The following is a 19739-nucleotide window of genomic DNA, read 5'->3' as shown; positions in this document are numbered from 1 at the left end:
TTGAGTAATTATCATAATGGAGCCTGGGTATATGAGTTAAGGCTTTAATTTTTTGGTGGCTGTAGTTATATACTATGAGGCTGATTAAGGATTACTGGAGAAACCACTGTAAAATTACAGTATTAATTCTTCTCATTTTGTACAATCAAGAGCTCCTTGGAAGTATGCATGATTTAGTAAGCTCTGTAACTTTCCCTTACCATTCAGGTAAGCAGAGTATATTGTACTCCATGATTACAGAGATATCTCAGCTGAAATAGTAGAAAACTAAAGAAAAGACAACGTTTCAATGAGTTTAAAATATACATAATACCACTATTAAAATACGTTTTATTATTCTAGTGCTAGAGAACAGATTTTTAGCAGAAGGAAGATGGCTTATTACACTAAATCTTGTGGATATATCTTGTGGATATGACAGTTTTCTGTAGTTTTCATGTTTTATTGATCCATTTCTACTGATCTTTATTTATGTATTTATTTTTATTTACTGTCAGCAAGGATGCCTCTGTACTGAAAGCTGAACTATTCTGCAGATTCCTGTCTTGGAAATACTGTTGGTCTGGAGTTAGAACTCTTTTTCACCAGCTCCTCACCGTTGAAGAAACGGATTCTCCTTGGAAGAAATGGATTCTCCTTGGAATCCATTTTGCTCATAAATTTGATGTTTCTTCGCTTTCACAGAAATAGGTTGTATCTACTTAGTTGTTTTTTTTTTTTTTGGTGTTGAGGGTGAATTCTTAATGAACTACAATTAATCCACCAAATTTAACAGGGGTGTGCTAATAACTATTAGGGAGTTGTTAGGATTAGAGTTGTGTGCTGGGTTTGTATAGATGAAGCATCTCCAGTGCAAAAGAGCAAAATATCTCAACAGATAAGAAAAAAAGAATAATAAATAACTAGTGTGTAATCTGAAATATTACTTTTCCATTATAGAAGGCTGAGATACTTTTTTTTTTTTTTTTTTTTTTTAAAGGAAGAAAAGTGAAAAGAGAAACATGGGATGCCAACAAAGAAAACCAGAAAAAGACAATAGAAGAGACAGTAATACATCAAAGTGGTGGAGTAACGACTGGTGAGGTAGGTCAGAGTTTTGAGAAATTGTTTGTTAGTCTTGTTCCTGTTCAGAAGGGGAATTACCTGTATTGGTATAGCCTTATTGCTCCCTGAAAGAAAAGTACAGCTTTATGAGAAAATACTGTTTAACTTGTTCTGCCATCATCACTCAAATTAAAACATTACTTCTTTTAATAATTAATACATGATCATTATTCTTGTTTTGGTCATTAACCAAACACAAAACCATGCTGAAGTTTCACTGTTCCTAGAATTTCTGTACTTTTCTAAGGTCACTGTTAAAAACAGGACATCACAGCTATTTTTTCACCCTCCTATCTGCTGTATTTTAGACAGTTTTTAACAAATCACCTCTGGGTTCAGTACAATAGTCTGCAGAGCAGACCTTTCTCCTTGATTAAATTAACACTAATTCCATCCTTTTGAAGTTGGCTGTAGCTTTTGCTTGCCTCTGAGTATTTGGAAGTTATATTACAGTCCTAAAGGTGACCGCAGCATAGCAATTATAAACACTGCATCAATGTGAGTACCAGTAACAGGGCGGGCACGTCAGCAAGGAGCTGATGTTTTTCCCATGCTTATTTAACTTACGAAGGAGTTGCAAGTCATGTACCTTCTTTATGTTACTGGCACCCAGCCAACCTGAATATTTTTGCATTTTATTGAAGCCGGGTCTGTGCCTGCACTACAGGCCTGTCCTCCCACAAAGGTGGTATGGCATTTTACACTACTGAGTCCCAGATGTGTTGCTAATAGTTGTTGTGCTTTTGGGTGCATTATTATAGAAAGAATGAAAACAGCGTGGAATGGCTTTTGGAAGTCAGGATAGTTTTACCATTTTAGAGAACTGTTACATATTGCTTGTGATGGCTAATGCGATAATAAACTTAAAGCAGCTTTTTATTTATACCGCTTGAATTGTAGTTTACTCAGTAATAAGTTTTTTTTCCAGTTAGACTCATTTTTTATAGATATTATTGGCAATTAATTGAATTGTACTTGAATATTGACGAGAACGTAATAAAACAAGTAGTGGAGTGCATGGAAATAACTGTTTTGGTATAGGTAAGTACAGCTTCTTTGAAAACTCAGAGACCAAAACTGGTTGTGTCAATAAAATACTGTGAATTCCAGGTTAGCTACTGAGAGACTGTGACTTGGCCTTGGCTGGCTGTAAAGTGCGCAATGTAAGTGATTCCTAGCAGAAGGAAAAAAGCTGGAAACAGAAACTTCAGGGAGTGGTATTGTAGGAAGGGATTTAGGCAGTTTTGAAGACAGAGATGTATTCCTCTCAAATTTCATAGCCATATGATTAAAGTAGGTCATAACTGAGAAAATACTTCTTGTATTGACCAGTTGTATTCTGTTAAACTACTGCTACTTGAACTCTCTGTAATTTTCACAAATTTTTTGAGTCAATTCAAATTCTCTCACACACTCTTCTATAGTTGTAGGTTTTGTGCTTTTCCATTCTCCTTAAAATCCATTAAATGCAGTGTGCCAACAGATAATACTTAGTCCTGCTCCACTGATGAATTTATAGCTTCCCATGTTATAATTTCATATTATATTTTTCATTTTTTATCACTGGGAGTGGCAGAGTGCTTCATACTAGATGAAAATGAGTGTCTACTGACAGGTATCAGTTGTTATTGTAATTCAAGGTAATAAAACAACCTGCCTTTGAAATTTTTTTCAATCTTTTCTGTATTCTGATGCCAGAGAAGGTTGTAATAACAAGTCATTGACTAAAAGAAAAAAAAAAAAGATCCCTAGCGGCTGCTTTTAATTTGAAAGCATTTTTATGTTTTTGTAAAGACAAAGTTATTTGACATAAAGTGTATTGTCCATTTGGTAGTGCAATTCTTTCATTTTTTGTGTACTGGGAGTTTTAACACCGGGTCAGTTTGGGTGTGTTTTTGTTTTGTGATAGAACTGTTTTCTGTGTGACATTTAAACCTTCAAATACTTTATCATAAGCACTTGATTGGTATTACGCTACATTAAATAAGCAAAATAAAACCATGTGGGACAGGTTCATGTTGAATTTCAAGTATAGGTGAAATAAGACATTGAGAGCAAATCTTAATGGAATGCATTGATTGAAGTCTACTTACTGATAACGCCTTAAAGTTGTAGGTGAACTCGTTTGGTTCCATTGCTAAAGTGATGGTGATGCAGGGAGGCCAGTTGCTGGAAGATGATTAATTCCCTCTTCTTTTACTACTTGCTCATGTGGTTAGGCAAGATGCATTATACATTATAATTGATGAGTAATAATGTTAATTGCAAGCTATATGTAATTAGTGTGGTTCAAATAGCCACTGTTATCTGTCTTGACTTTTCTGAACAAGCCATAGAATTTGATTTTAATTACTAAGTTACTTGCTGCCATAAATGTTCACAAGTGATTTATAAAACACAGAATGCCATACCAGCTTTCAACAAGTTTTTCCATCCAAGTTCCTCAGCATACTGGGGGAGGTAATGCCAGTAAACCCAAAGCAGTACTATTGTCAAAATATGATAATCACAGCTACAGTTACAATGTCGTTCCTGTAAAAGAAATATATTATACAGCCAAAAACTTGCATTAAGAATGCAGGCAGTGATGCCATAACAAGCTAAATAGGAAGTGAATATTTTTTGACTTTATCTTGTGTCGGAGAGCCCAGTTTAACCAGTAAGACTGAGAATTCATAAAATTCGTAAGTGAAATAGAATTCTACTTGCTGGAACAGTATTGCGTTTTTTTGAATTAAATTTAACTTAATCGCTGTTCAGCAAAGACAAGAGATTGTTGTTAGTGGCAGGTTTAGGGTCACTAACAGCAAAATGGGCTGCAGCTTGTGATTTTAAGGATACATAAAACACTGGCTGTATTCCACAGTATGCACTGCTAAACTGCAGGCAACAGTAAAATCTCCCTGTTGCGGCATAAATATGGCATGAAAGTTGATTAACCAGTTTTATGTTGTTATCTGAGCCTGCAATCCATCTGGACTAAAATTATAGAGATGAAAACTTGAGTGTTTCCAACAGCAAAATAATAAATGAAATCAGATTAGAAAAAGCAAAGACTTACTTTAAATGCACACCAAGATGACCAGTTGTTTACTCTGTACCAGGTCTCACTTTTTTTGTGTGTTTGTGGAACAACTGTAGAATGTAGCATTGAGATCAGTATCATTAAACAACGGTGTATTTGGTATAGCCAAGTCGGTACCAAGGAAGTGTAGTAGAATCCTTACTACTTCTGGCCTTGTGTGTGTGTGCAGTTCTGTGGAGAACTGCAAATTTTCTAACGTTGGCTGAGGTTTGAATAGACCTGGATGTAGGTTGTCTTATTCTGCAATTTGTAATGTTCTCCAAAGCATGCCTTGTTTTGGCAAACGCTTTCACCTGTTGCTGTGCCAATATGTTTGAGCTTAAGCCTTGGTATTCCAGGGACTGTATGGATCAATGCGGTAGTGTTCAAATATTTCAGATGTTCATTAATTAGCTGATGTTATTTATAATAAGGCTATTTAGGGAAAAAAACAATGAAATAGTACCATTTTTTCCTGATTTTCATTGTAGCAGGCCCACTTCTGACTGAAGTCTGGCACAAAACCCAAGGGAAATTGCCTGTTTCAAATGAGTATCTTGTTTTTTTTTTTTTATAGAATTTTTAGAATCCTAAATTAATATAAGCAGAATCTGCTCTTATCTCCATTTATTGCTGAACTGTGGTAAATAATATGCTCTTGTTTTCTTTTGACTCTCTGAAATTAAGCCTGTTTATGGATGATTTTAAAGCAATTATAAGTGCAGGATTCTTAAACATATGAAAATAAAACCTCTCCTAACCAGAGCTTATGGGGGAAGTGGAAGTTTAATTCAAGTCAACATGAGCCATTATGAGTTTCAGTTGAATAGAGATTGGTCTAAAAATATGCAAGGTCTGTTTTTTATCCCTGCCTTGTTACACTAATATTATGAATATGAATACCTTTATTTAATCAATCCAGTTGTATACTGAGAGCAAGAAACACTGTGTAATTTTAAGAACAGAATGATTATCAATGCAGCACTGCTCAGCTGATTTAGCTCAGCACAAGTTGTTGCCTGCGTACAGAGGTGGTAGCTCAAACAGTGAGACTGGTGGTTGTGCAGGTGTCAAGGTCGGGAGCTGCGCATGCGAAGATGCAGTAACATTGCAAGATATATTAATTGGAGGTTGGAACAATTATAATGCACTTATGTAATTTCTTCATTTTGTTCTGCTCAGTCATTCCTTTTATTAAACATAATAAAAGTAATAGAAATTCAGAAATTTTTTTAAAAATCCAACTGTGTTTCTTGAAAAGAAACAAGGAATTTTGTTTACATCTTTACTGACTTTTGACTTCATTTCTGGAAGGGAGGGATGGTTAAAAGGGTACTTAGATGAAAAACAGGAGGGGAGGATGTTTTTAGATTGCCTTCTAATTTTCAGGAGGACTGAGAGGTAAAATTTTATACCCCAGAGAGAAAACACTCAAAGCAAGGATATTCTGATTCAAGTCCTAAAAACAAGGCAGCTGATACTAGCTGCTATAGACAGACTAACGCTGTGACTGTAGTGATACAAATTTTATTTCAGGAGCACTTAAAAAGCATATGCTAATGTTTTGTAAGGGAGAATGGTTTTAAAATGTCCTTTGAAATGAGAATCTATGTAATTGTTTAAAGAGAGAGTTGTGTAGCAGCATTTCTTAATTTATCTCCTCAAGGGCAAATGAGACAATGTTTCTGCACTGTAAAGAGATGATGTAGGGAAGAAATGGAAATAGAGTGTTTTAGGTCTGGCGCTCATTGCATCCTGCAGCTCTCCTTTCTGTTGGAATGCAGGTACAGCTTGTTGCTTAGACCATTTCATTGGGGATGTACAGTTGTCACATACTGAAGATGTAAAGTTCATTTGAAGAATGACAACATGCTTTTGAGATTCAAATGAGCACAGAAGTATTTTGTGTGGGTGGTGTTTGTTTGTTTTTTTGTTTGTTTGTTTGTTTTGGTGAAGGAAGAGCTTGAAAGAATTAGGCTTTAGTTGTTCAAGAGCCAGAGTTCAAAAGGACAGCATCTGTTGGTTCAACCCTGCTTTTCTTAGAAGTAGTTCTGTATTGCAAGTGCTGCTATCAGCAATTTAATTGCTGCCTTCTGATGGTGGTTTCTTCTGCTGATCAAGTTGTTTCAAGAAGATAACATCAAGAATGTCTGGAGGGAGAACTGCAGAAGCATTTCTTAGAGAATGGTATGAGGTATTAGAAAATATCTTCAGGTTGTCTTAAATTATGATTTCATCCCAGAGAATAAGTTTTTAAAAGTGGTTGACACACGTTTAAGAAAATACACACATTCGTTGTCACATCAGAGTAATACCAAGAAGGGGGGGGGAATACTTCAAGCCTTCTGTAGTCTGTTGCTGATCACTATTCCTTCCTTTTCAGTCACTTCTCGGTATTCTGATCTCATCTTCCCACCGCAAGATCTACTTGACATGGTTATTTACAGCAGATCCTCACTTGTAAACATAGAAAGTTTAATTGTTTTTTCTTGTTTGCTATGCAGCCTTTGGAGCAGTACTGTTGTCTAGCTTAGCTTTTAAGCCTAATGCCATGGTTCATCTGACAATATAAATGCGAAGGTGTAATATGAAATCTGAGTTTTTGTTCCAAAGATGATACAGGTTTGTAAAACTTGGAAGTGAAAAAGGTCCCTTTATATAATTTAAATTCTTAGGAACTAGTAATATACTATTTTCCCGTTTCTTAAAAAGAGAGTGTTAGGGAGAGTTCTACAGCACACAGAATAAACTCAAAATTTATTCATAAAAAATTCATCAGCAGTATCTTGAGGAATCAGTAAACTGCTTCTTTCACATTCACTTTCCTGACTTTCCTTTTTTTTTGTAGCAGGCTACGAAAGAGACTTTCTACATATTTATTTTTTTTTTTAACCCAAGAAACTTTGTTTCCCATACTTTTCGTCTTAACTGTTGATTTCAGTGGGAGCTCAAGTGCAACGAGCATAGTTAGACTGGAGAACTGTCTAGTTAAGGAAGAGCAGGCCTTGAGGTTGATATTTGTTTTTTTTTTTTTTCTGCTCTTTAGAGCTGTTTTAATTTTTGGCCCCAAACATGTCTGTCCTTCCTCCCCACTTCTGTTTGCCCCTTTGAAATGGAAGCTGGTGCTGTGGTCCTGCACTGCCCACGCGGTGCTTTGAGCCGCGTTGCCGCACCACTGTCTTGGCAGAGGGCAAAGCTGTCTCCAGCAGGATTCCAGAAACAGCCGTTTCAGCTTCAAAAGAGAGCAGTCTGCAGCCCATCTGTCAAGACAGGGATTTATTTCACACAGCATATGTAAGTTCTTGGTAACCCATGCTATAATTATCTAAAAAAAATTACCATGTCAATGAGCAGTTTCCTATGTCAGATGACCAGTCTACACCAGGGTGATCAAGGAATCGGCAGTACTCTGCTGCTATTCGAGCATATCCAAAGATCTTACAACTTCTTCTATTGTGCAATTGAATACTGGTCTTTTAAAATTATTTAGTTCTTCAACCATTTGCTTTTTAAAGTTTATTAAATGTGAATATACATAACCTAGCCACAAAGAAAAAAAATATATAAATCTCTTCAATACTTTCATACCGTTTCATCACTGAAAAATTACTACCTTTATCATGTTCCTATTTTTATATATGTGTATTTTTTTCTGTGTGTTCTTTCAATATTTGAGACTTGATGGTAAGGTAGGCATCTACAGTTCTAAGCAATGGTTGGGCACAGCAGTTATTTGCATCATTTCTCATGATTACTATTGCAGTGCTTTCAGCATCAGTGGGTAAAAGATCTTATTAGGTCTGCAGAAATCTGGAACTTGACACAAGGTCTTATGAAGAGTGATGTACCCACCATTTAATGGTCTGGAAATAATTTTTTAGGAGCACATACATGTCAAGACGAACAGCAAAATAACAGACAAAAGTAAAGATGCTGCGGAGGAGTTGTGATGTGTAGCTTTCTAGAATCTGCAGACAGGCTCACTGGCAAGTTCATTATTAGGATAAAGTTACGGAATCCTAGAGATATTAGAGGGAATGCACAGTCAAAAACAAGTGGAGTGTAGTCTGGGTCTTCCTTATAGTTCTTACTTAGTTATTTTTTCTGCGAAGCTGCACATAATAACAAGCTGCAATAAGGAAGGATGAACCTTTGTCACTTGCTATGTTCTTAATTTAGATGTTCCTAAATCTGAGAATTACATTGTAAAGGTTGTCCTCTTTGAGGTTAGTAGTATTATTTTATATATATAAAGGGAGATGAGATGATACTACTTTTGCTATTTACAGCCTGGATGAGTCTTTGAAGACAAGTTTCATGGAATGGAAAGGATGGGTAGGGACTGCTGCAGCTGGAGCTTGGATGTTCCTATAGATAATGTTAGGAGATTATTTCTGACGTACTTTTTGAATTTCCAGCTATATGCATGGATGGAAAAAAGAAGTTCTTGCTATAAAGAGAAGGAAAATGAAATACTGATGAAAATGATGATAAAGGTCATAAAGGTAACCAGGCTTTCCCCATTACCTTGGATTTGAGGTCAGTGCAATACCCGTTCTTTACAGCCTGTTTTGTTCAGCTCCTGACTTTCTCTCTGTTAATGTGCCTAATGAGCTTAGGGATATGGTTTAGTGGGGACTGTTAGCGTTAGGTCAGAGGTTGGATGATGATCTTGAGGTCTCTTCCAACCTAGAAATTCTGTGATTCTGTAATGCTCCCGTATTAGGAAGTATTTTCCTTGGTGACCTGATGGACCTATCAGAAGGACTGCAATTGTGTATAATGATGTGTATACACAAATACGGTTGTACAGGCTATTTAGAGTGTTTTACATACAAGAGAGATCTTTAAGAAGGGGTATTTAAATGTCTTTTCCTTTTTTTTTTTTGAGCTGGACAGGAAAATTCTTATCCTGATTGTGATGTGGCACATGACATTTAAGAGAAACAGATTGCTTTTTAGAGGAAGCTATGGTGGAGGAGGCAACATCTAAAATGGGGCTTACCATTAGAAAGCTAGCTTCAGTGTTAAATTATAGAATAGATAACACTACTTGATAATAAATATACCTAAGTAGCTGTGCTTCTGGAGATTTTACAAATGCTGATACTTGGTTTAATGATAGAACGCAAATAAGAGACATATGAGCTTCCACTGCCTCATTTTCATTAACACACAAGTGGTTGTATTATATGGCAAATTCATGAGATGGTGCTACAAACTGAAATATGTGACAGTAGAAAGATCCCCATTTGCATTTGTACTCCATATACACTCTAAAACTATGCTTAATGTTATTATAAATTGTGGCTTGCTTTCAATAAACACTTTACCCTAGCCAGGAAACTTTATATTACTTGTCACTAATATTCAGAGGATGATATCGTAGAGAGGAAAGAAGCTCCTTACCACAGAACAGTACAAGGGTTTGATTTTGTAAAGGGCCCTTATACATACGCTTCTTGTTTGTTAATCTTATTAGGACTACTTCTCTAAGATAGAATTTTTTTTTCACAATAAGCATTTGGGAATGTGTGTGCAGATCATATGTATATACACACATTTTTGATTGGACCCATATCTTAACAAAAATGTGAATATATTTGGTGAATTTTTAAAACACTTCAAATAGTATTCCTTTGGTAGAAACATGAAGGAACTGCTCAATGGTTGCATAAAAAGAGTTAACATTTAAAAAAAAAACATACATAGACGATGAGCAATATTTGCACCATCCTGTTAGCATTTAATTCAATGAATACTAGGTGGCTGTAAAACAAGATTTCTGCTAACTTCTAAATTGTTTTTATTCTACATCAAGATAAAATAAACCTTTAATTTCATTTGTCAGTGAAAAGGCAGGTAGTGGAAGCCCCAGAAAGTCAATAAGCCCACTGATTGAGACGTATGCTTCAAATGTTAGACATGCTGATTCTAATTCCTGCTGGGAAGCATGGTGATATCATAACCTGCCTGCTGGGTTGCTGGTTATTTTGGGCTTTGACTTTTGACTAGAAATTCCCTTTGAGCCTGAAGAATTTTACAGATGGAAGTGGTGTCCATAAATACATTTCTGTGATAGCTTCTTTTTTCAAAATTGATTTTTTTTTTTTTTGGCCTGTGGAAAAACGGTTTATCAGGAAGTGCCTAAGCAATTCTGCTGAACGGGACATTTTGAAGGCCGTGGAGTGGAAAGGTGTAGGGGAATTAACTGGTATTTGGCTGGAGGAAAAAAATTTCTCCACTTAGCTAGGACCTAACTGGTTAATTGTCTTTATTACTGTATGTTACATAGTAATAGAATCCAGTCTGGTATGCCAAACGTGTGGTTTAGTGGATGAATAAAATAATTCCGTGCAAGGGCTGAGCATTTGTAGGTGCTAAAAGCCAGAAGAATGAACACAGAAGTTCTCCGTATGTAATGCACTTCAGCGTCTATCATAGTCTAAACCTGTGTACTTTAAATGCTGGATGCGAGACAAGTTTACTGATCTTAATGCTTCTGCTACTTAATTAGTAGCTTTGTATATTTATATACTTAGTCATAACTGTATCAGTCTTTTTTGTGTCGAGCTCCTTTTACAAAAAAACAACCATGGAAACAAAATCATTACAAAAAAAAAAAAACACAATACTACTGGTAAAGCTTCTTTGGGTGAGTATAGAAGAAGAATGCTTTTAAGTCATTTTAAGGTACAAGTGGTGTTTTGTTTTTTTTTTTTTTAAGTGAATGCATTTTGAATTATGAGAGTGGATATAAGCTACCTAAAATCAGAAAAACATAGTGTCCCAGAAGAAACCTGGGGGACACTAATTCAGCCACATCTAAGGATGTTATCCAAAGGATGCCAAATTCCACTTTCATGCATGAGAGTAGCCCAGCACAGGAAGAAAACTAAAATAATTTATAACTCCAAGTGTTTGAGTCCTAAGGACTGATGGTGTCATCTGACTATGGATCAGGTGTGGCATAAGCCATGGCAAGAGGAGTTCCCTAGGGGCAGGTGGAAGAAGGAAGGCTCTCTGCTTCTTTGGTTGTGGACCTCTGTGTTGTTTCCAGCCCCCACAGGGGTCCTTATTAGTACCAGTCATGTTTGTTGTTCTGCAATAACCTTTTTAGGACCTTGGTCTGAAAAGACTTAATGAGTTCACTTAGACCACAACAGCACTCGGTTGTGTTCACCCCTCTTGGAGTGGGTTTGCTTAGGGGTTGCTTTTAAGAAGTGAATGGTTCCTGTAGTGCAGTAAAACCTCCTCGAGTGCCTCACGTGCTCCTTGCTTCATACCAAAATATTTCCAGGAAAGAGCCCCAAACTGTGGGCTTAAATAAAAGGCTTCCTCAATCATAAGTGAAGTGTTGTGTTGCATCTATGATGCTATAATGCAGTTTATGGAAACCTTGAGTATTTACACTTGTTATTCATTATCTGAGTTTACTCAGAGTCTGACATCTAATTAATACTGCACTTCATAAGAGTTTGTGTTGTTCATCATCAGCATTCAATAAATTTTTAAAGTAAAGTCTTCCCTAATTGGCAGTAATGAGCCAGTAAAACTTATATTGGATTAAGAAAAGACAGAAACCCACAAGAGCTCCCTATGCAGCTTAATCAGTAAAATTCTAATCACAAAACTCCATTGTCTCAGTTCAGATAACTGGCACTGCCTTGTGGACTGCCTTGGGTGGTAAATCTCATTGATTTTGTTTCCTTTATGTCATGCCCAACAGTTATATGCTCTTTAACACTTTAACTAATGCTGTACCAGAGTAGAAATAAAAACACGCTGAAACAGCACATGATGTAGTCTTTCAGCTAACTCAAGCAATTAAGTTACCACTTTCTTCAACAAAATTAACTGTCAAAGACTACTTATGCTTGGAAATGTGTTGGAAAAGCACAAACTTTTAAGCATATGGAAGGAGGAAATAAAAACCAAAAAACTTAATAGCTAAATAGCTTTTGAAGGAAGGTACCTCTGGGTAAATTCTGCTTTCGGTTGTTACAAAATATACCCACTGATGAGACTTTACTTGAGTGGATGAAGAGAGGAGGATGTGGCGTTGTATTACTCTGGAAAAATGCTATGTTTGCCTTACCTAGACTTCAGCAGTGAGAGGGCACTCATCTTCTGTGTCGTACCTTTTCTACTGTAGTGGTTCGGAGCAAAGCCAAACTTCCCACTCAGAGATTGGGACTTGACTCTGTAACCTTGGTACAACTTAGTTTACAAAGCATTAGCAATGGAACGTGTTTCTTGGAGTTTTTCAGAACAGCTGGGCCAGTTTTTAGGTTCCTGAGCAGAACTTGTTCTTTGCTTGGGCAGGGCAGCTGTGGTGGGGTTTCAGAGCACCCTCTGAAGCTTCTCTGCTGGGGTGGATCCGATATTTGCCATATGGGAGGTCCATATGCCTGGGTGGTGAGGTGAAATGCCCGGAGCATCCCACTGCTCTGCCATATGAATGGAGAACAGTGAAGTGGGAGTTGGTTTTCGCGCCTAGTGGGAGCTGTCGAGTAGTGCACAGCGATGTTACGCGTCAGTTCATGTTGGGAAATCAAGGTTAACTAAGTGAAGTAAAATGAGTACAAATTCAATTTTATAGAATCTCTTGATATTTGAAATGTTCACAACATTTATTCTTAAGGTTCCGAAAGCCTGACTGTGATTAACTCTGGAGTTAGCTTTATTTTATTAAAGGTATTACAGTTGTGGTAGGAAGCTTGACTCAATATTGACTCAGAGAAAGGTGCTACATGAGCAAAGTATTTATCTTTTTACCTGCAGGTTTAAAACACCTAATTTAGGAGTTTTCTGTTGTAATTTATAGGGCTTTAAGTTGCACTGCGTGAATATTCCCCATGTCAATCACCAACACTTCTGGCAATATTAGTATTTTTAAACGGGTATTTTCTCTCTGCTACTTCAGATCTGCCTGGGTGTGTGACTGTGATGGTTTCACACCGACTGGTAGCTCAGCTCCACCACACGTTGCTCTCACTCCCCCTACTCAAAAGAGCAAGGGAAGAAACCATGATGAAAAATAAAGCTATGGGTTGAGGCGAGGACAGGGAGATCACTTGGCAGTTATTGTCACAGGCAAAACAGACTAAGTACAGGGAGATTCACTCAATGTATTGCCTATTGCAAAGAAGTCAGAGTCCCTTCTGGAGCTGGCTCTGATACGACATGGGGCAATTGCTGGGCTCAGCTCACAGAGGCCACTCCTGTAGCCCCCCTGTGACCAAAACCTTGCCACATAAGCCCGATACAATGACACGTGGCAGAACCACCGTATTAGTGATATAGTTGACGTTCCAATGGGGTTTGGGTACTATGGTGTAGAATATATTTCAGTCAATCTCTGTATGTGGTATGCCAGGAAAAAAAAAATTTTTTTGTCCTTGCCTGGTAGATCAAGCAATATTGGCAAAATATTTTTTTGCAGTCTATAAATACTCCCTAATCTATATGTCCTGTTTGTGTCACTGTGCTTGTGTCACCTTTACTTTCCAATGTGGGTTCGTGCATACTATATATAGTGTTTGCAACGCAGGGAGTAAAAACGCTAGCTGTGGTAAATGCAAGGTTATTTTTAAACATGAACATTGATAGCATTGATTTCTAAAGATTATGGAATCAAGGGTTTTCCGAGGAAGGCAAAGCACTCAACTCCCGTACTTCTAGCACATGTGAGGGAAAAACAGATTTTTGCCATTTTGAAGGCAGCTCTTAGTTCTTTAAATGTGTGCTTCTGCTACTGCTGCTTAATGTTCGTGGAGATGACTAATGGCAGTACCAAACTACTAAAAGGTGTTTCTGGCAGAAATATTCCCCCAGTGGTGCAAGGTGTCCTGGGCTTCATGTCTGTGAATCCTGTTGGTTCTGTTCAGTTTCTTCGTGGCTCTTGCCTATACAATGTAATAAAGCTGAAATAGATCTTATGCAAAAAAAAAAAAAAAAAAAAAAAGTTCAAAACCTCTATAGCTGCATGGCTCAGCACCATAAAAATCTGTGAACAAAATGTAGACTTTCAGAGAAAATTAGTAAGCAATAATGGTTTATTTTGTCATTTGAATTTTTAAATGCAGTTATTCTAGGGAAAAGTTAGGTGTTCAGGAATTAAATTTATGGTTATTGTACTTTAAATGTGGCCAGGATTTTGGGGTGTAGAAATTTGCTCCTGCTGTTATGATTAAAGTATATTAAGTTAAACGTGCTTGATACCTAGCCTTCTAGCAGACTGTAGGGGTGTCTATACTGAGCATGTAGTCTGCATCCTAGCTGTGCACATTCTGTGACCACAGGATGCATTTTCCACTCATGTCAGCTTGGAGTGGCACATGTGGTAGGATGTCCTGAATGTAACTCCTGCAAGAAATGGTTTGGAAAGGTCACTTGTTAGAAGGTTCATTGGGCTTGTGTATGTTGTACAATGGATGCTTGCATTTGGTTGCCACATGCTCACTTGTGGTCATGTGAACAAACAAACAGCCTGGGTGCTTCTGGGGGTTGTTAGGAAAAAAAAAAAAAAAAAAAAAAAGGTATAAAAGGTATGTCACCTGCCTACTCTGAACATGTGGCCTTCAAGTCCTGCCAGCGCAACCTGTGGTAGTTATAAAGATAACAATTCGGTCTTTTTTAATATATCACTTCAGAACAAGCAAGAAAAGAAAAACCCTTTTCATAAACCCTTAAGTTTTTTCACACTAAAAAATTCCTTATGTTGTTGGAAAAGTGAAGGCAGTAACTGTCTTCTAACTCTGCCTGTTATCATAGAAATACTTCAGTTGGTTATGGCTTCTCCTTTTGAATGCAGTTGCTTGTGTATAGCTCAATGCGCACCAAACCTGGAGCTCCTGTTCTGCAGAAAGCCTGATGAGTGACTTGGTTTTTATGGTTTTGAATTGGAGCAAGACCACAGACATTACTTACACGAGAATTTCTAAACTTTTTTTCTGAAAACAAAAACTAAAAACTACAGTTTTTTCCTGCTAACCCTACTGGAATAGTAATTTTTAGGAAGCTTGAAATATTTTGTCTTGCTCCTCCAAATGTTGATGGTTTCCATACTAGATACGATTACAGCGCATGATCTGCCTGACCCCAAGAGGAGGGGGCCAAGCTGCCCAGGCAGTGGAGGCGGTGGGCAGCCAGCCTGCCGCCTCTGCTGCCAGCCTGGCTGCGGCAGGCAGGCGGCCGAGCCAATCCAGCAGCCCTCTAGCTGGCCTGCCTGGTTTCCGTCAGAAGTTTTAGTGGAATAAACACATTCCCGTAGCATGTTTTGATCCAGAAAATCAGCGGTTTCTGATGGAAAATTGTTCATCAGAAGAGTTTGAGTCTGTTCTATTAAGAACATAAGTCTCTGAAATTGTTAGTCTTGAATAGAAGTGTTGCCAAACAATTGAATGTAATAGCCTTCACTGCCTGGAAGGCTCATTCACTTTGTCTCTGTAATAGCTCTTGGTTTTCTTTTAACACCCCCTGGAAAGGAGTAAAAGTTAATTAAAGTGGGTATTTTTCTGTGTTTGCAGTCTGTTGCCATTGAACCAAATGTGGAAAAGGTTCAACAAAACGGAGTTCAGTGTTAGCTGAACTTAAAGGTGTCAAGAAAGCAGCTGTATTTTGCAGTCCTAACCATCAGCCTAATTAGCTTGGAGGATGAGAAAATAGTGTACATTTCATAAAAAGCTGGAGTATAATTTCATTGATAGCCCTAACATTTCAGTTGTGCTTTATAGAGAGCTATCAGACTAATTAAAATTTGTTCAGACCTGGATATATCCATGTCTGTTATAATCCTTCTTTTTGTTTTCATGGGTATTCTTTGTGCAACCACTTGTTTTGGAAAAATGTCAGCGTGAAGCAGGAAGTATCAGTTGTTAGGATGCATCCAGACTAATGGGACTGAAGTGAAACTCAACTCTAAGTATTTTATTTTTTTGTTATGGGGATGGTATTTTTGCAAGTTTCAGGCTGTGATGGACCAGTTCTTCCTGTGTGTGAACACTGGCACTGTGATTCCTTGCAGTCCTGCTGGAAGGCTTAAAGCATGCGGAAGTTCAATGTATTGTAAAGGGTGAATTGAATATAGCTGAAGGTGTGTAAATGTGTGTGCAGGTACCTGTAAGCAAACCTTGTACAGACCCAGGTCTGAGGTAGCGATGCAGCCCAAACTCAGTGCTTTGCTATTGCTTAGCATCAAGGAGCAATCTGAAGTATCTCCCTGTTTACCAGTGTTTTGTCTGTCATTGAATCAGCAATTTTCTGCCAAAATCTGTGGGTTGGTTTCTTTTTTCTCCAGTTTTTGTTGGTGCATTGTTCTGTTTTCGAGGTGGGAAACATCTATTTCTGACCGCTTCTATTGTTAACAATTTACTTCAATTGAAAAACTCTTTCTTACATGGGAAATTTCCATAAGGATGATTTAGAAGAGTTTTTTGTCTACTTGATAGAACTGATTTAACAAAACTTGAAGCCTGGCCTAGCCAGAAGTATGCTGGGTTAGGAGAAATTCTTCTGTTATGACCTTTCCTGTTATGAATCACATTCAGAGAATAGGCCTATGAAGTACAGTAATAATGCTGGCAGGGGACATTGGCAAAAAATACATACCTGTGTGATCTTTGTATTATATTTCTGTCAATGTTCGCTTCTAAATACTATTCTGAAATTTTGGTTAGGACACCAATAATGTAAGATCTCATTCTTCATGTGACTTAACAGGGCTCATACCATGGCAGCACACTCTATTAAGCAATGAATCCTCTTTCCCTTCCTTACCTATTCTTCCTCGCAAATATATTGGACTTTGATTAGGTACTGGAAAACTACACAGTACTTTATTTTGGCATATTAAAAAATAACAAATAAATTGAACTTGGCAGTTTTCGGTGACAAAAGTGTCCTTTATCTGCTCAGCATATCCGAGACTGAAGAAGAATTCTGTCAGACCTGCTTTTCACAGTAAGAAATCCCACTGCTTTCCTTCAACATACTCTCTGATGAATCTAATTTGAGTTTTGTATTGGGAAGAAAGGAATCCATAAGCTCATTGGTAATAAACCATAGTACCTGGTACTTTGTATCAATGTAGGAGAGACGAGGAGGATGAAGGTCAATGTATTCTTACTGGAAAAATTGTCACCAGTTATTCCGGTAGAGGAGGATACTGGTCTACTGTACTGAAGGGACTGGTACTGGGAAGTAATTCAAGTCTGTTTTATGGAATTAAAACCAAACAAATCAGCACAGCTTCCTTGCCTATAACCTGAGCTAAAGGTTTGTGTATTTGAGAGAAAACAATTATTGTCTGTTGCATAAACAGTAAGATCTTGTACTCTATTCTAGGGGCTCTGAAGGAGAGTATCTGCTAGCATTAAGATAAGAAGTATCAGTAAAACAGCTAGGGACACCAATATTGAAAAACTCTTATTTTTGCCCAGAATGTCAGCCTTCAAATTGTTCACAAAAGATCTCATTATGTAACTGAAATGCTTTGTAAGTATACATTTCAGCATAATAAAGAGCCTTTTTTTATAACAACGAATGTGATAGAATAGATACTTAATGACTTCTTCTTATACTGTTAGAAGAGCTTAGTTTTAGAAGTTATACTTTGCCTTGTTTGTTCTCCTCTCTTTTTAGGTTTAATTTGATTCAAAATGAGAAAGTTAACAAAAATAAACCAGGAGGGATGTGTATGTGTTCTCATTCTTTATGATACTGCACTTTACAGAAATAACTTTATGAAATACTCTGATTCTTGTATATGGCCTTATTTAATTTGGAAGCACAACTGAATAAGAAAAGCAAGCAGCATTTTGGTCTACAGTTCAAACGCCGAGGTAGAAGGAAGAATGTACAATTTCCATCTCTGACAGTAAGACAGGTGTCTGTGTTTAGAAATAGAAACTTGCACAAGGAAGATGTACTGACATATCAATTATTACATGGTTTTGCTCTCTTAAGGTACCAAACAGCAGATATTATTTATAAACCTTCTAATGGAAATTACTGTAACCACTTTATTATTTCAATGAGCTCTTAAAATGTTGTTGATGAGTACTGTGAGGTTTCTACAGAATAGTGCTATTGAAAATGACTGCTTTTGTGTATTTTTTTCGTGAGGATGCTTTTATTTCACATTGTTACAATCATTTAGCATTTTTCTGAAGTTTGAGTAGGAACCACTAGTTAATGGGAAAGTTTTAAGCCTTATTGGAAACCTTTAACAACTAACGTGTAACTACAACTCAAAGCCACTTTGCCCAGCTGCCATTCAATTGAAATAAATTTCATAATTAGATTAATTAAAATTCCTATTATATGAATAATTCCACTGGAGAAGTTTTAACTGAAAGGATTATCAAATAAACAAAAAAAAAAAAAAAAAAAAAAAGGCATCTTGAAGAGCATCTCTGCTTGGGGTATTTGTTACCAGATATAAATATGATTTTGCAACAGGAGGAAAAAATGGATGAGTGCTTAGTGGCTTAGGTTTGGGAAATATTTTGTATTAAGTGCTATTCATATGCAATTTTTAAACAACTTGCTAAATGCCAATCAATGTTTATATGTTGATTACAGAGATCTGGCATCATCAAGGTTAAGTGAGCAGGTTTATCTGTGATGAGACAAGTTAGTCCCAATACAAAGTACTGCTAAGATATTTTTCTGATGTTGAAGAGAGGCTGGTAAAGCATGAATGGAAGGAGGAAATGAAAATAACATTTAACTCTGTAGCTAAAGTAGGTGTTAAAATACTCTTGGAAGTTTTCAGTTGAGGATAAACATTGTCTTGTTTGTATGCTTCTGTTTGTATGTCTGCTTATCCGCCCACGAACATTGGTTGCAACAATCATTTTGTAAAGGTCTAACAGCCTTGGATGAGATGTTTAGCAGAGCTAAGACACAGGACTACATCAACGAGTTCGGTACACATATATTTCCTGTGCACTTAGCCATGAGTGATTACCCTGTCTATAGGTCAGGAGGACTGGTTGCTGTGGATGCATCGGAAGCAGGATCTGTGTCCAGCACTGTAATCAGACATCTGGCCATCCTGCAAAGCCAGGACATTAAAAAGAAAACAGACAAATCCCTGCATAACATCCAGTTAGCACATAGTGAATACCATCTAGGACCTGATATAGCAGTGATTTCACCATTTCCTACTCAGTGTGAGCATAAGATATAAATGTTCCCTTATACGTAGTGTGAGGATTTATATTCTAGGTTAGGAAGGCTGTGAAACGAAGAAGTTATCCAATTTTGGATATGTTTTCAGAAGAGAATACTGTGAGCACATACTGCTTTTATGGTTTGTATTTATTTATAATTCATTGGTAATAAAAAAAAAAAAAAAGCTAAGTCACAATGTATCCTTTAAGCTGTAACGCCCTGCTTTGACAGTCATGTACTTAGAGATCCGTTTTTAATCTTGTGCTTGCTTGTTGCATTCAGCAGTTCAAGTAGGTAGTCTCAGATAGCTTTTCTTTATTTTTCATTGTACTTAATTTTTTTGTTGATGAAATGTGTAGTTATATTTTAGTAAGTGTTGGCATATTATTTA

The 19739-nt window shown here is 37.0% G+C and overlaps 1 protein-coding gene across 14 annotated transcripts in view; it reads left to right on the top strand.

Annotated features, from left to right (window-relative positions):
* Positions 1 to 1004: 1004 nt before the first annotated feature.
* CDH11 (cadherin 11) overlaps positions 1005 to 19739 on the top strand; it is a 364445-nt gene continuing 345710 nt past the window's right edge. For all 14 annotated transcript variants that reach the window (XM_072044020.1, XM_072044014.1, XM_072044025.1 and 11 more), the window contains exon 1: positions 1005 to 1083. The gene's annotated coding sequence lies outside the window, so the exon portion shown is untranslated. The remainder of the gene's footprint in view (positions 1084 to 19739) is intronic.

Source organism: Anas platyrhynchos, chromosome 12, assembly GCF_047663525.1.
Source record: "Anas platyrhynchos isolate ZD024472 breed Pekin duck chromosome 12, IASCAAS_PekinDuck_T2T, whole genome shotgun sequence".
Classification (NCBI taxonomy): Eukaryota; Metazoa; Chordata; class Aves; order Anseriformes; family Anatidae; genus Anas; species Anas platyrhynchos.
The sequence above is the reverse complement of the archived record's forward strand: the minus strand, read 5'-3'. Positions and strand labels throughout refer to the sequence as shown.